This window comes from Nyctereutes procyonoides, unplaced genomic scaffold (assembly GCF_905146905.1).
Source record: "Nyctereutes procyonoides isolate TBG_1078 unplaced genomic scaffold, NYPRO_anot_genome, whole genome shotgun sequence".
Lineage (NCBI taxonomy): Eukaryota > Metazoa > Chordata > Mammalia > Carnivora > Canidae > Nyctereutes > Nyctereutes procyonoides.
In genome coordinates this window covers 7,279,283-7,292,802 of record NW_026575146.1, presented here as the reverse complement: position 1 = coordinate 7,292,802, position 13,520 = coordinate 7,279,283, and the positions used below count along the sequence as shown (strand labels likewise).

At 43.9% G+C, this 13,520-nt stretch overlaps 1 protein-coding gene across 2 annotated transcripts in view; it reads right to left on the bottom strand.

The window, feature by feature from the left end:
• The window catches only part of PLEKHG1 (pleckstrin homology and RhoGEF domain containing G1), a 223,772-nt gene extending 222,084 nt beyond the window's left edge, over window positions 1–1,688 (bottom strand). Inside the window, exon 1 of one of the 2 annotated variants that reach the window (XM_055310115.1) lies at window positions 1,421–1,688. The gene's annotated coding sequence lies outside the window, so the exon portion shown is untranslated. The remainder of the gene's footprint in view (window positions 1–1,420) is intronic. The other variant, XM_055310114.1, reaches the window with a different exon arrangement.
• Between the last annotated feature and the right edge of the window lie 11,832 nt (window positions 1,689–13,520).

Genomic DNA, 13,520 nt, shown 5'->3' with positions numbered 1-13,520 from the left:
CACTGAGGAAGAGGTCAGCGAGATGGGACAACTGTGGGGAGAGTTCTTTGGGTGGGGTTTGGTGGCTTTACAGGGGCCTCAAATAGGACCAAAAGGAAAGCAAAGAATTAGGAATCCGGACTCAAAGACAGTGAAGGGTCATATGTCAAACCATCACTTTCCTATCTAAGTCTTGAATATTGTGGCTCAAATAAATATCCCTGGGAGGTGAGGGGGAGGGAGCATGAAGCTTTAGAAACTCTCTGGTTCATGCACATCACTTTAGGGGAAGCCAAGGGCGGCAGAGCTGGAGCAGCAGCCTGCTCAGGTCTCAAGTCAGGACAGAGGTTTCTTATTCCCTGACATGATGGGCTTGGAAATGTTTCAACAAGCGACTACTCAAAGTCCAAAGCCTATAAATTCTTTAAAAGTAAGCCAACCACAGAAACTGAGAAGCCAGCTGATCTTAACACTTGATAACTATTTTCATAACATTGCATGACCTTTCTAGGCCCGGAGTTCTGTGAGGTGACAAATTTGACCTGGAGTCAACATTCTGGAACGCCTCCTGGCTGAAGTACGAAACGCGAGGTAGTTCTGCACCCGCCCGGTCGGAAACCCCCGACCCCGGCTGCCCCCCGAGCTCCACCTAGCCTCCTGTGATGCCTTGCGTGGGACTCCCGCTCAACGATCTCAAAAGTATGTGCGGGAGCCACGGCCGCTGGGGGTGGTCCAAGGGAGCGTGGAGGAGCAGACCCCTGCGAACCAGACCCCAGCACCCGCCCGCCCCCGTTGCTGCAACGCAGCGCAAGAAACCACAACAGCTCAAGTTCCCCGGGTCAGAAGCCTCCGTGCGCTCCCGCTTTAGGCTCTCACCGAGGACACAGAGGCGGCTTTCGGGCATGGCGCAGACCCCGGCCGGCCCCCCAGGCCAGAAGGTCGGCCAAGTCTCGGCGGACGGAGGAGCCCCGCACCCCCCGCACCCCGCCCCCGACCCGGCGTATCTGCAGAGCCGGGACAGCGGGCCCGGTTCCTACACGGGCAGGGGTCCCCCGAGCCCGGCGCGGCGCCCCGGCCTCTGACTCCCTCCGCGGTTCGCGCGCTCGGACCACCTTGCGGCTGGGCTCTGCAACATCCCGGGGGCACGCGGGGGCGGGACCGCGGCGCCGGCAGATGCAGGCTGCGCCCGGGCTGGGGCCGGCACTCGGGGGCGCGGCGGGTCGCCCCCTCCAGGCGGCGGCGGGCAGCGGGGGCGCGCTCCGGGAAGCACCGTCCGCCCGCACCCGGGGGGGGGGTGGCTCCACGCTCCGCCCGCCGCCACCTGCGGATTAGGGGGCCGGGCCGAGGCTCCCTGGGCTCCCTCCCCGGTTCCCGGGGCTCCCGGCGAGCGGTCCCGTCCCTGGAAGACGACCCCGGGGGTCGGGGCGCAGCCGGCGCTTACCCGGAGACGCGCGGCTCCAGCGCGGGGGCCGCGCTCGCAGGTCGGCGGGGGTGAAGCTGCGCGGCGCAGGCTGCGGCTCTGGCTCCGGGTCCGGGTCCGGGTCCCGCTCCGGCTCCGGGTCCCGCTCCGGCTCCGGCTCTGGCTCCGGCTCCCGCTCCGGCTCCGGGTCCCGCTCCCGCTCCCGCTCCGGCTCCGGCTCCGGCTCCGGCTCCGGCTCCCGCTCCCGCGCTCGCGGAGCGCCCTGCACGGCCGCTCGGGCTCGGACTTCCTCTTCCTCGGCTCGGCCGCGCCCGAACCCGCCCCTCCCAGCGCCGAGATGCGGGCTCCGCCGCCCCGCCGAGAGCAGCGGATCCTCGGTCCCTCCCCCCCGCGGCCCGGGGCGAGCAAGGTGGGGAGGAGGAGGGGGGCGCCGAGGAGCGAGATCAAGCACTTGGACTTGTCACTGGAGCGTTGCCAAGGAGCGCAGTCAAATTACAACCCCTGGGGAATTTTTTTTTTTTTTAAATCCCAGCTACTGTTTTCGCAGACACATCATTTTTTTCTTCATTTTCCGGGATCCTCGGGTCTAGCTTTCTCTTGGACGTGATAATTTCCCTACGATTTCCTTAAAATAATACCCCCAAATCATTTTTTAAAGTCAACACTCTAGTATTGCACAGAAGCTTTGGGGTAATACTATGCAAAAAGTGGGGAGGGGGGGGAAGCTCAGGTTTTCAGGCATCATTACCCTAATCACCTAAGTTAATGTACCAAATAACCTTTGCTTAGAGAAAGTAAAAGTGAAAAGGAGAGAAGTCTAACCTTTGTAATAGCCTGATAAATGTTTAAAGGCGCCGGCTCTGTAGTAAAATTATGACTTCAGTCAAAGGTGCCTAGGATCACCGCCAAAGGCATGCGAAGTGGTTTCTTAACACTTACCCCGTCAAAAGCAGACATAGCCTGTCTGCCTGTTGACTCCACGAGGTTTTGTAATTTGTAGGAATGCATTCCTACATTACTTGTTTACAGACCTTAAGCTTTACCAGTTATTAGCTTTGTGACGTTGAGCAAATTAGTTAACTTCTCTGTGTCTCATCTGTAAAAGGGAGATAGTGATGGTAGTGCCTACCTTGGAGCTGCTGTGTGTGGGTTAAGGTAATGCTCGGGAAAGGCTTAGGAGTCTAAACCTGGATAATAAATAAATAAGTAAATAAACAAACAAACCTGGGTAATAGAGCTTAGACACATGTTAGCTGTTACTGTTGTCAATTTTCTCCCTTTTTGTCTGCTTTTATGCATGTACATGAACATTATAATAAAGATCTGAAACAAAATACGGTTTTGTGCAGTAAGAAGACACAGTGTCACAGTTCTCTCCCTACAATGTGCAATTTATGCTCAGTTTTACAGTTTATTTTGCCTCCACGACTGACTTATATTACCTTAAGCGATGAGACTGGGTTATGCTTGGACTACATTACCACGGAGGATTTGCAGTGAGACTAAAACAGATATTTGCCATCTTCAAAGCATCATTTCAGATGGGCTTGCAATAACCTTGTGAGGTCCATGAGACAGGTGCTAGCTTCTTTCCACAGACAGGAAATGGAGGCTTGGGAGGCTTACTCAGGACCCTTTCCAGTACACGGAGCACACACACAAGACCTTGCCAATCACCCCATCTCTCTATGCTGTTACTCACAGTAGAAGTGAACGGGAATACCTCACACGTGCATAATACATTTGTAAACTAGTACCACACGGATGGTCTTTATCACTCCTGGGAGGTATGTGCCGGTCTCACAGGACACTCAAAGAGCCTCAGGCTCAAAGAAGCTAATTGATGTATTTGTCTTCCCGGTAGGGTGCTGGGGACAACTTGGAAAAGGGGCTAGAACTAGGGTTTCCCAATTCCTGGCAAAATGCTTTCTCTGCTACTCTACTCCCTTATCCCACATACTCACACATTTCTTAGCACAGTTGACTTAGAGAAGCAGTGTGACCTGACCGCCAGCTGCAGACTGTCACCTACTAGCTGCTTACCCTTAGGCAGATAACAGTTCTGAACTTTGGTTCTTTATCTTTGGAATGGTTATTATTCAGTTCATCTCAGTTTATTAATGAGGTGAAACGTGGGAGGTAGAAAGTAGAAACAGGTTCACGGAATATCCTCTATTGATACTGAGCGCCAAGTGCAGCACCAGGCACCTAATCTGCATTGTCATTCCTGATTTCCCAAATGAATGCACTCCACCCTGCAGATCATTAGAGGAGATCTTGAGATCACCTGGTCTATCACACCGCGTATCTAGTTTATTTGTGTGTGCCCAGCACTTTGTGCCTAACACAATAGATATAAAAAGTTCCGTGGGTGGATAGGTGGTGGGATGGATGAAAGAAAGAGAAATGCAAGAGTTGTAAACATGCTATTATGTAGCTAGCATTCCATGTTAGTGATGTGCTACTCTCTCCTTTAAGGAAAAGAATCCAATGGAATGACTTCCTAATGGTGCATCTAGAAACAGGAAAATTCTTTGGGTGAGAGATTTTTTTATTATTAATTCCAACGATAGTCAAGCTCAAACAAGGGAAAAAGAAACCACTTAAATATATTTAAGAAAGAGAGATTTTATGCAAGGACTCGATTCCACAAGTGATGGAAGAACCAAGAATCCAAAAGGAGAGATGATGAGGCAGTCCAGAAATTATCAACAGCAGAAAACCACCCTCCTCCATTCCCCTAGGTTGGAGAGGCAGAGGGAGGGATTGTTATAAAGGGAACCTGTCTTTGAGAGCCAGAACCTGCCTTAGATACTTGCAGAAATGGGGAGAAACACCCTGGTTTTTCCCTTCCCTTGCCCTATAATCCAGCATGGGTTGAACGCAGCTGACAGAGGATCTCAGAATATTCAGCCTATAGGGCTGCCCCATTGCCTTTCCTGTAATCCTATGATACTGAGCAGAAAAAGGAGGATCTGAGGACAGCCAGCCTAGGCCTAGCATATCCCTCACAGCATACCTGTTCCTACTCAGATAAGATTGGGTCTACCAATTATACTTCTGCAGAAGAAATGCTCTTGCTTTTTAAGATTATTGAGTGTCCCCCATAGCATCTCATTCACTCCTCATACAGACCTGGTAAGATAGTTACTATAATCCTGAAATTACATACAAGGTCACAGGGATTCAGGAAGTTTCAGTGATTCGGTCAAGGCCACACAGCCATACATGGTGGAGCAGGTTTTAGCTCTCCTGCATGTCCCACTAACTCAGCTGTTTCTAATGAAAAGCAGCGCAATTGTACACAATCTTGTACAGAATCACATTTCAGGGTCACCGGTCCATGCACATATGGGAGTTAATGTTTGCAAAGCTTACAGAGTTAAAAGGATAGATTACGCCTTGCTTTCATTTTATGACTTATGGTGATAACTTTTATGATGTTGATGATGGCTGTACCAAATTTATGATCACACAAGATCAGAAACATTGTGTCCATTGGATTATAGGAGTATCTCAGGAAAAACCTGGGTATCATTTATTCGGTTTTATTTTTGTGTCTGTTTTTGTTTTGTTTTTGGAAAAGTTATTTCAATTTCAAATTTGATTTTATGAAGCTTCCAGGAAGTGATCTAGAATATTCTGACCATGTTAGAGAGATTAGAGTAAGAGAGGGATCTTACTGGTATAGAGTCTCATGTAGGGAAGAGGAAGACAGAAAACCAAGAGTGTAAGTATGTGCGTGGGAGGGTGACATGCACCTTCAAATTCTCTGCAGCCAGGAGTGGAGATTGGCATCTATATTGGTGCTGGCAATCCCTAATTTGATCCTTCTCAAGCCTCAAATTAGCTAGAAGATTTAAAAATTAAAAAACTGTGCTAAACTCAAGGAGCGAAAGATAAAATAAGAAATGTCCATGATTATTAGAAGCTTGCTGAGTTGGGTCTAAAAGTAGGTAGAAGATTTTAAGGCCATTTGGAAATCCTGACACTTTATAATATCTTCACTGTTGCCCCCTGCAGCGCAGTGTCTGAAATTCCTCTCACTAGAAGCCAAATAGACTAAGACCTGGTGTCCAGGAGGCAAGTGTGAATTTACTATTGATCAAAGGAGTGAAGAGTTATCCTGCCCATTATTGAACTAGGATATTGAGTGAACCACAATTTCTTAAAAAGCATGGGGATCCCTGGGTGGCGCAGTGGTTTAGCGCCTGCCTTTGGCCCAGGGTGTGATCCTGGAGACCCGGGATCGAATCCCACGTCGGGCTCCCGGTGCATGGAGCTTGCTTCTCCCTCTGCCTATGTCTCTGCCTCTCTCTCTGTCTCTCTCTGTGTGTGTGACCAGCATAAATAAATAAAAAAATTTTAAAAAAAAGCATAATTTCCTGCTGGTAAAGAAAGCCCCTGGAGAAGAGGACCCCAGGTATCCACCAGGGTAGGAAGAGAGCAAGGAGCGCCAACAAATGCAAAAAAGGAGAACAGAAATGTGCCTGGATGACAGAAGCCTGTGAGCTTATGTAAATTGCTCACAGTCAACATCATAATTTCATCTCTTTCTCTAATTGCCTAAGTATCCTCAATTTTGACCAAGAGAGCAAAGCAAAATGTACGTGTACGTGCTTTGTAAATATTGATATTTGCAGAAAATATTCTCTCTAAACTTGAAACTTTTCATTTGTCTTGGTTAAACTAAATCCAGTATTACTTTATGTAACTGGCCTGAACATCTTTGTAATAGAGAACATTCTTAATTGTATTTGTGAAACAAAGCAACACTGAATAGTTTATGCTTCTGCTTCAAAAATAGCTTTATTTTGAAGTTTACAACAGTATATATGTGGAAGCTTTTAAAATGTAATCTATTTTTTGAGCTGTTTTCTCCATGTTGGATGTGTTAGAGGGAGTTGCTGCTTACAACTTTATTTCTCAAAAATATTAGGTTTAGAAGTTCTCCACAAGAGTACTACCACAGCGCTCAGAGTCATGTAGAAATGTGGGTGTTAGGGGTGGGTGTTTTCGGTTGTCATTATGGGAGATAGGCTCTACCGGGAGTAGGGTGCCAGGGTTGATAAACTCTCTGCAATGCTTGGGACAGTCCTACCCCATGACCCGCGGTCCCATCCTAATTACCAACAGCATCGCCTTAAGCGCCCACTGTGAGAGCGTCACAAATTTAAATGCCTTCCGGGGCCAGGACAGTAAAGAAAAAAAAATTGTTTGATAGCTCATGGTACCCAGTTAAACCATTTGATTCAAATTTTCTTAAACACTGTTTTGGCCAAACATATATCCCCTAAAGCCAGGAGTTTCTTGCGGATCACCAGTTTGTTCCTTCCCTTTCACTTCCATTGCTTTGGATAACTTTCACATAAAAGTGAAAGAAAGGATCTTTCTTCCCCTCCTCTGTCACCCCCTACGTCTTTCTTAAAGACATATAATCAACCTCATGGGGAAAGATTGATGAAAAATGCTTTTCTCCTATATGAATTCAATGTCATGGATGCTATAATTGAAATGATAAATATGAGTGGGGGAAAATTAGACATTTTAACCATGAAACATTGAGTTAATTAAAAATTTAAATAATAAACTGATGACAGAGGCTTCTAGTGTGTTCCCTCATCCTCCTTCTGTGTCTCCTCTTTTCTGATGTTGATAACATATAGTGAGTCCTTACAAGTTAGTAGACATGACAGTGAGTGCTATTGGATCTTGAACACCTGTCATGTCCTAACTCTACATTAATATGCTCTACATCTTATTTAATCATCACAATCAGTGTAATTTCTCCATTTTATAAGTGAGGACACCAAGGCTTAGAGAGCTCAGGTGATGTGGTCAAGGTTTTATAAATAGTAAGAAGCAGTGCCAGAAGTTGGAACCAGGTCTGTGAACCCAAACCTATTCTAAGTGCCATGTACCATTGAGATGAGCTTCTCCATGCATCTTCATCTCTCCATTTTGGTCACCTTCTACAAGTTCATGACCAGTAGCCAAGAATTCTATGGCTTCCATACAGTAGTTCATAGGCTAATGTACACATGTGCCCTGATAAGGAGGTACTGTAAACATCTGCAGTTCAAAATCTTTTTGCCTCAATCTGAAGTCCATCAACTATGCAAATGGGAAGTTTTTCTGAAATCATTTGTACCAAAGCCTGCCCTGCCCTGAACTCATTATGCAATAAAACCTCACCTTCAGTGGTTGGCAACTATTTGTAGTTTTTGCTTTTAATCTCACTGGGTACAAATTTTTATTTAGCTGCAGACATATGTGGGTGCTTGATTTCGGGGTGCCACCCCAGACTCCTGCAAGACTACTGCACATAATCTAAGGTATATTGCACTGTATTGCCTTTCTAAAAGTCCCCATTAAAAAATGTCTAAAATCCTGAATTAAAGATTATTAATCTGAAGTTTCAAAAAGCCCACATTATATTGGCTAAATACTATTAAAAACTATATTTCCTGAATGGTAGGAAGCCGTGGCGTATTGCAGTTGGCTTGTACTAGTTTGCAAGAGCTGGTTGTTAGCATTTCTGGAATTTTGTACCCCAGTGGATATCAAGTTGGTAGCCTGAAATCAGCCGTGGTAGGAATATTTACACTGCAGAAACTGGCAAATGCTACACATCAGGCTTCCTCCTCCGCCTTGCTATGAAGCTCCTGTCTTGCCCTGAATTCACTGTTAAACGTTTACCATCACACCACCGCTGAAGTAGGGATGAGATAAGAAAGGGGGGGAAATGCCATCCTGTGAGCTCTTCCCAGTCTGCCCTCCCTACAAGTTGGAAGGTGTTAAGAGATGGCCCAGAATGAAGAGAAAATGTAATGTTGGTTTCATTGGAGCAAAACACTTTTCATAACCTATCTTCATCTTTTGTCGTGGGGATAATTTTTACAGTGTTGAGCAAGATTGTTAGTGCATTGATTGAGCCTTATCAGGGAACAAGGGCTTAGAGACTTGGGTGACAGGGTCAAGGTTTTATAACAAGTAAGAAACAGAACAGGAAGGGTACCTGGGTGGCTCAGCGGTTGGTGCCTGCCTTTGGCTCAGGTCATGATCCCCGGGTCGTGGGATCAAGTTCCGCATTGGGCTCCCTGCAGGGAGCCTGCTTCTCCCTCTGCCTATGTCTCTACCCCTCTCTCTGTGTGTCTCTCAGGAATAAATAAATAAGATCTTTAAAACAAAATAAAGAAGCAGAGCAGGAATTTGGAGATACAAGGGGCTAAGGAATTACGTTTTTGAGATGTGTTTTATTGGTACATCAATAAAAGTAGATCCTGTAGAATTACCTCAGAATGTCCATCCAAGCTCTCACCAGGGAATTCAGTATTGTGAGAAATTATGGCCTCCATGTTGGGGCAATCTCAGTGTTACAAGCCTTGTGATAAAGATCGAGGTGTGAATTTTCTTCTCCTCCCCTCTCTCTCTCTTTTAAAAGAAGACATGAAAAATAGTCAGATCAAGGTGTTACCATGCAAAGATGGTTCACCAAAGACCACTAGAAATACAGAGACTCTGCGATGTGCAGAAACAGAGCAAAGGCTTCATTATGTTGCCAGTCATAAGGATCCTGTGAGTCCCATGCCTCCTATGCTCAACCAGGCAAGATGTTTAGACCTTATATGCCATGTGGAGTGTATGGATCGAAAGAAGAGCACATGGGAAGCTCAGTTAGTATATGAACCAACACAAATTTGGAGGGAAAAGACTTTTAGCCCAAATAAGCCCTTCTAAACTGCTACCTTCAAATGGAGTTTAGTGATTATCCAGTTCTCTTTTCTTTACATCTTCAGACTAACTCCACTACCTGTGAGGAAAGGAATTTTACACTCAAGATCTGAATGTATATGCTATAGAAAGGAATTAAAAGGGAACTGAATAGTTATGAAGAACAAACTGATCAGCGGAAAGGGGAAAGCCCCATAATTATTCTTACTCATTTACACCAAAAAAAGGTCTTTGAGACTGTAAATTGGCAGTGCTCTTTCAGACACCATCATCTCAGAAATGGCCATCATCTAGGGCCATCACTGAGGTCTCTATAACAACTCTTTAGAAGCTATCGGCAAATTTAGAGACTTAGGATATTCAATAAAATGCTATTCCTTTTTTCATTTCCATGTTTAAATGGTGGCAGTCTATGTTTTCTGAAAAATAAAACATACCATATTCCAAGCAAGAACTTTAGAAGGGAAAGTTCCAGTGAAACCAGGCTTTCAAGATTGTTCTCACATCAACTGCAAATAGGAATACAGTGATCTAGAACTGGGTTTTTAGATCACATATATAATAAGTTAAAACGTGAACTTTGAAATATAGCACGATGTAGCCCAGTCCTGTAAGACAAATGCAAATTAAAAAAAATAAATCTCATGATATTCTTAAAAAAAAAGGAAAATTCATTTTGATTGGGAAACATCAATATTTGAAAATATGAAGACCTGAAATTTAAACAGACTTTAATGATGAAAGAAGTTATCAGTAGGCTGAGAGTGCTCAGTTCTGGAAGAACATTGGGACAATATAGGGCACAAGGGTGATCAAACAGCCAAGAGAGGAGCTGAGATTTCTCTTTCATCTCTGGGAGCTCCTTGGAAATAGAGGATTGGAAATAGTATCTAATCTCAATATTAGATCTTCAAGTTAGCATGACCAAGCTTTCTGGTTTGCTAAAACATGGTGGACAGAGTTTTTGTCATACATGCAATTTATTTATTTATTTTTAAAGATTTATTTATTTGAGAGAGAGAGAGAGAGTGAGTGAGACGGTGCACGAATGAGTGGGAGGTAGGGGCAGAGGGAGAGACTCTTGAAGCAGACTCCCTGCCCCAACACTGAGCGGGATATGGGCCTTGATGCCACCACCCATGAGATCATGACCTGAGCTCAAACCAAGAGTGGAGTGCTGAACTGACTAGACACTGAGGCACCCTGTTAGACAAGCCATTTTTAATAAAATATCTCAAACTCATTTTTTTTCCTCCTAATTTCTTTGTTATTAAACTGGGAGCAATCTTATTCATCACCTTTACCCAGCAGACTCTATTAGTATGGAGGATCCTGGATAAACTTAAGAATTATAAAGAATAAATGAAAGATCCTTACTGTATATAATTCTTTCATGCTTGCTCAGTGAATATAAACCAAGTATGGAGAATCACCTCTGTATAAACTAAAGATGGGTGAGATATAGCTATTTCGCTTATGTGTGTCAGCTTTCTCAGAGGTAGAAATAAAATCTACCTCCGTATCACAATCACATTTGCATATGTATTTTGTGCCTCTTTGTACAGGTCCATTCTTCCAGACTTCCTTTTTTTTTTCTCTTAATTTCTGAGGCTGCTCTGCGAAAAAACTCAACTTCATTCGCATTATGAAAATCCTTATTCCTATTAGCATTTTTCTTCCAGCTGGATTCAGCAAAATGATTACATAATACTAACATATTATTCTGAGATGTCTCACTTTTCTTCGGAATTTTGTGATAGAATAGATTAAACTAAATGCCAAAGAAATGTCATACTTTTTTCTCAATTTATCTTAAAAAAACATCCTTTTAAAAATGATTTCCTTATTTATATAATTTCCTTTGACTCATTCACCATAGTTGGACACCTGACATAGGCATAGATGAAAACCACCTGCCAAATACCTAGACAGAGAGTTGATAGAAGGTAGAGACCTCACAGATTACATGGACTCAGCTGCTTCTGTAGATTCGAGTCCTTTGTAATGCGATTAACGTCAGGCATATTCCATATACAGGTTTCAAAGTAACTTTTTCTGAAATAACAGAAGGACTTTGTTTATGAAGAACCCAATTTCACGATCACTTTCCAGCAACCAAATACTTTTCTGAGAGTTGATTCCCACATTCCAAGTAGGATGTTTTGAGCTCCTATTTTCTTAGGAACTGTATCCTTTCAAGAACCAAAAGGCTCTTTTAAAACTATTCAGTAAGTAAAAAACAAACAAACAAACAAAAAAACCTATCTATCAAAAGAAGAAGATAACCCTGCTGTGGGCTAATTAAATTCACAAGCATCTGTAATCTTAACATTCAAAATATAACACATGAAGCTGAAATAACCACATACCTTCTAGAAGCACCAACATATATTTCTTCTTTCTGTCCTTTTCAGGTCCTCATCAAGTAAGTCCCCAACTAGGGTATGTCTGCTTTCTGGCTCCACTGTACTCTACATAAACTGCTACCAGCCTGATCTCAGGAGGACGCTGTTTGCATAGCTAACAACACGTAAAGGGACCCCAAATGGTTAAAAGCAAAACCAGCCTGTGTGCTCAGGAAGGACTTTAAGAGGTGTGATCCAGAGAATAAACCAAGACTCAAAGACTTCTGAGTAGTGGGGAGACTGGCCCAGTGGCCTGCAACCTGTGTGTTCACTCTTTCCATCCTGACCCCTGGCCACTGTTCTTCCTAAGGCATGAGGTGTATCACCCCTTGCCACTCCTGCTGTTGCTGTCCAGAAGGGAAACTGGGAAGTCACCTGGGGCTGAGACAAGTGGTTTTGTAGAGCTCACACTGGAGGAGAACACATCTAATTAAATGTCAGTGTTGTCCAGACTCGCCCAGGGGTTAAGTGGAAAAAGATGTAGCTAGAGTTTGGGATTATAGTTGAGGAAGTTGCTCTACTTATGTCCTTAGCTTTGAGTAATTTCAGGCTTGACTGGGAATTGATCTTTGAATTATATTGTTTTATTTCTGATGTAAGGAAGTATTCAACTCACTGTGGATTCCCACAGAAAGTGGATTCATAAAATACCTACAAGGACCACCTAATTATCCTACAGCAGAAAGATAAAAGAAGGATTTGACAGGTTGAAGACAAAGATATTTCCCTTAAAAGAAGATAGTGGTTGTGAATCCTTACCCTGTCAGTCTTATTTCACAGGTTTCTTAGTAAGATAAGCTCAAACACTGTGTCTTCTGTATACTATTTGCTGTATGTTGTGTGCATATTTACTTACATTCATTGCTTTTGCTTATTTTTTAGAGGGGGGAGGGGCAAAGGGGAGAGGAGAGAGAGAATCTTAAGCAGGCGTCACTCTCAGTGTGGAGCCCGACACAGGGCTTGATCTCACATACCTGAGATCATAACCTGAGCTGAATTCAAGAGTCAGACCCTTAACTGCCTGAGCCACCCAAGCACCCACATTTATTGCTTTTAAAAACTGCATTCACATATCACATAATGTGGACATGTGAATTTTCAATTAATTCCTGTTTAATAATGTCACAATATCATGTATTCAAAGAATCCTTCAGAATTGTTAAAGAAAGATGCTAAACTATGGGGACCCCACTCTCAACTTGATACTCAGAGTGTATGAGTAAAGTAAGGGACAACTGCTAATGAGGCTGGGTGAACCTCAGTTACATGCACATCGGCCACTTCTTGAATAAACCAGTGGCTTCCTAGTCTTAGGATCAAGGTCAAATTTCTTAGCCCAATATTGAAGGCCAATTAACTTAGCCCCTATCTGACCATCTTGGCTTTTCTTCTTCATCTTCTTCCACCAAAAACTTTTAGTCAACCAAATGTACCAATGAGTAGTAGTACCATATCAGAGCATACTGTTAGCCTGTGACTTTCTGTGTTCATGGCTGGAATGTGCTTTCCTGTGTGTTCTTTGAGGAGATGTACTCTTCCTTCAAGGAACACTTCTAGTCTCACTTCTTGTGTTAGGTTTTCCTAAAATCCCAGGGAAGAAGTTCCTTACTCAGAATGTCCATGCCTTGCCTCTATTATCTTCCCCCCCAAGCTGTAATGAGGACCAAAATCCTTTACCTGCTATGCACTCAAAGTGTAATTATTGACAATGATAGAATAAGGCAGGTGAGACATTTAATTTCATAATGGTCAGCTTGCATGTACATGAATTTTTGTTTTTAAATTGATATAATCGAAGGTACTCATATAGTAAACTGATTTGTTGATGGGTTCTTTAAAGCCACAGCTTCTCTACCAAAATATTTTTTAATAGATGGCTAACTACTTGACAGGAGCATAGGGGACACATACATTTAGATTGGATTTAAAGTAACTTTAGTGCCTTGCTCCAGGCCCTCTTCACAGTGGAGGGCATTCTCTAC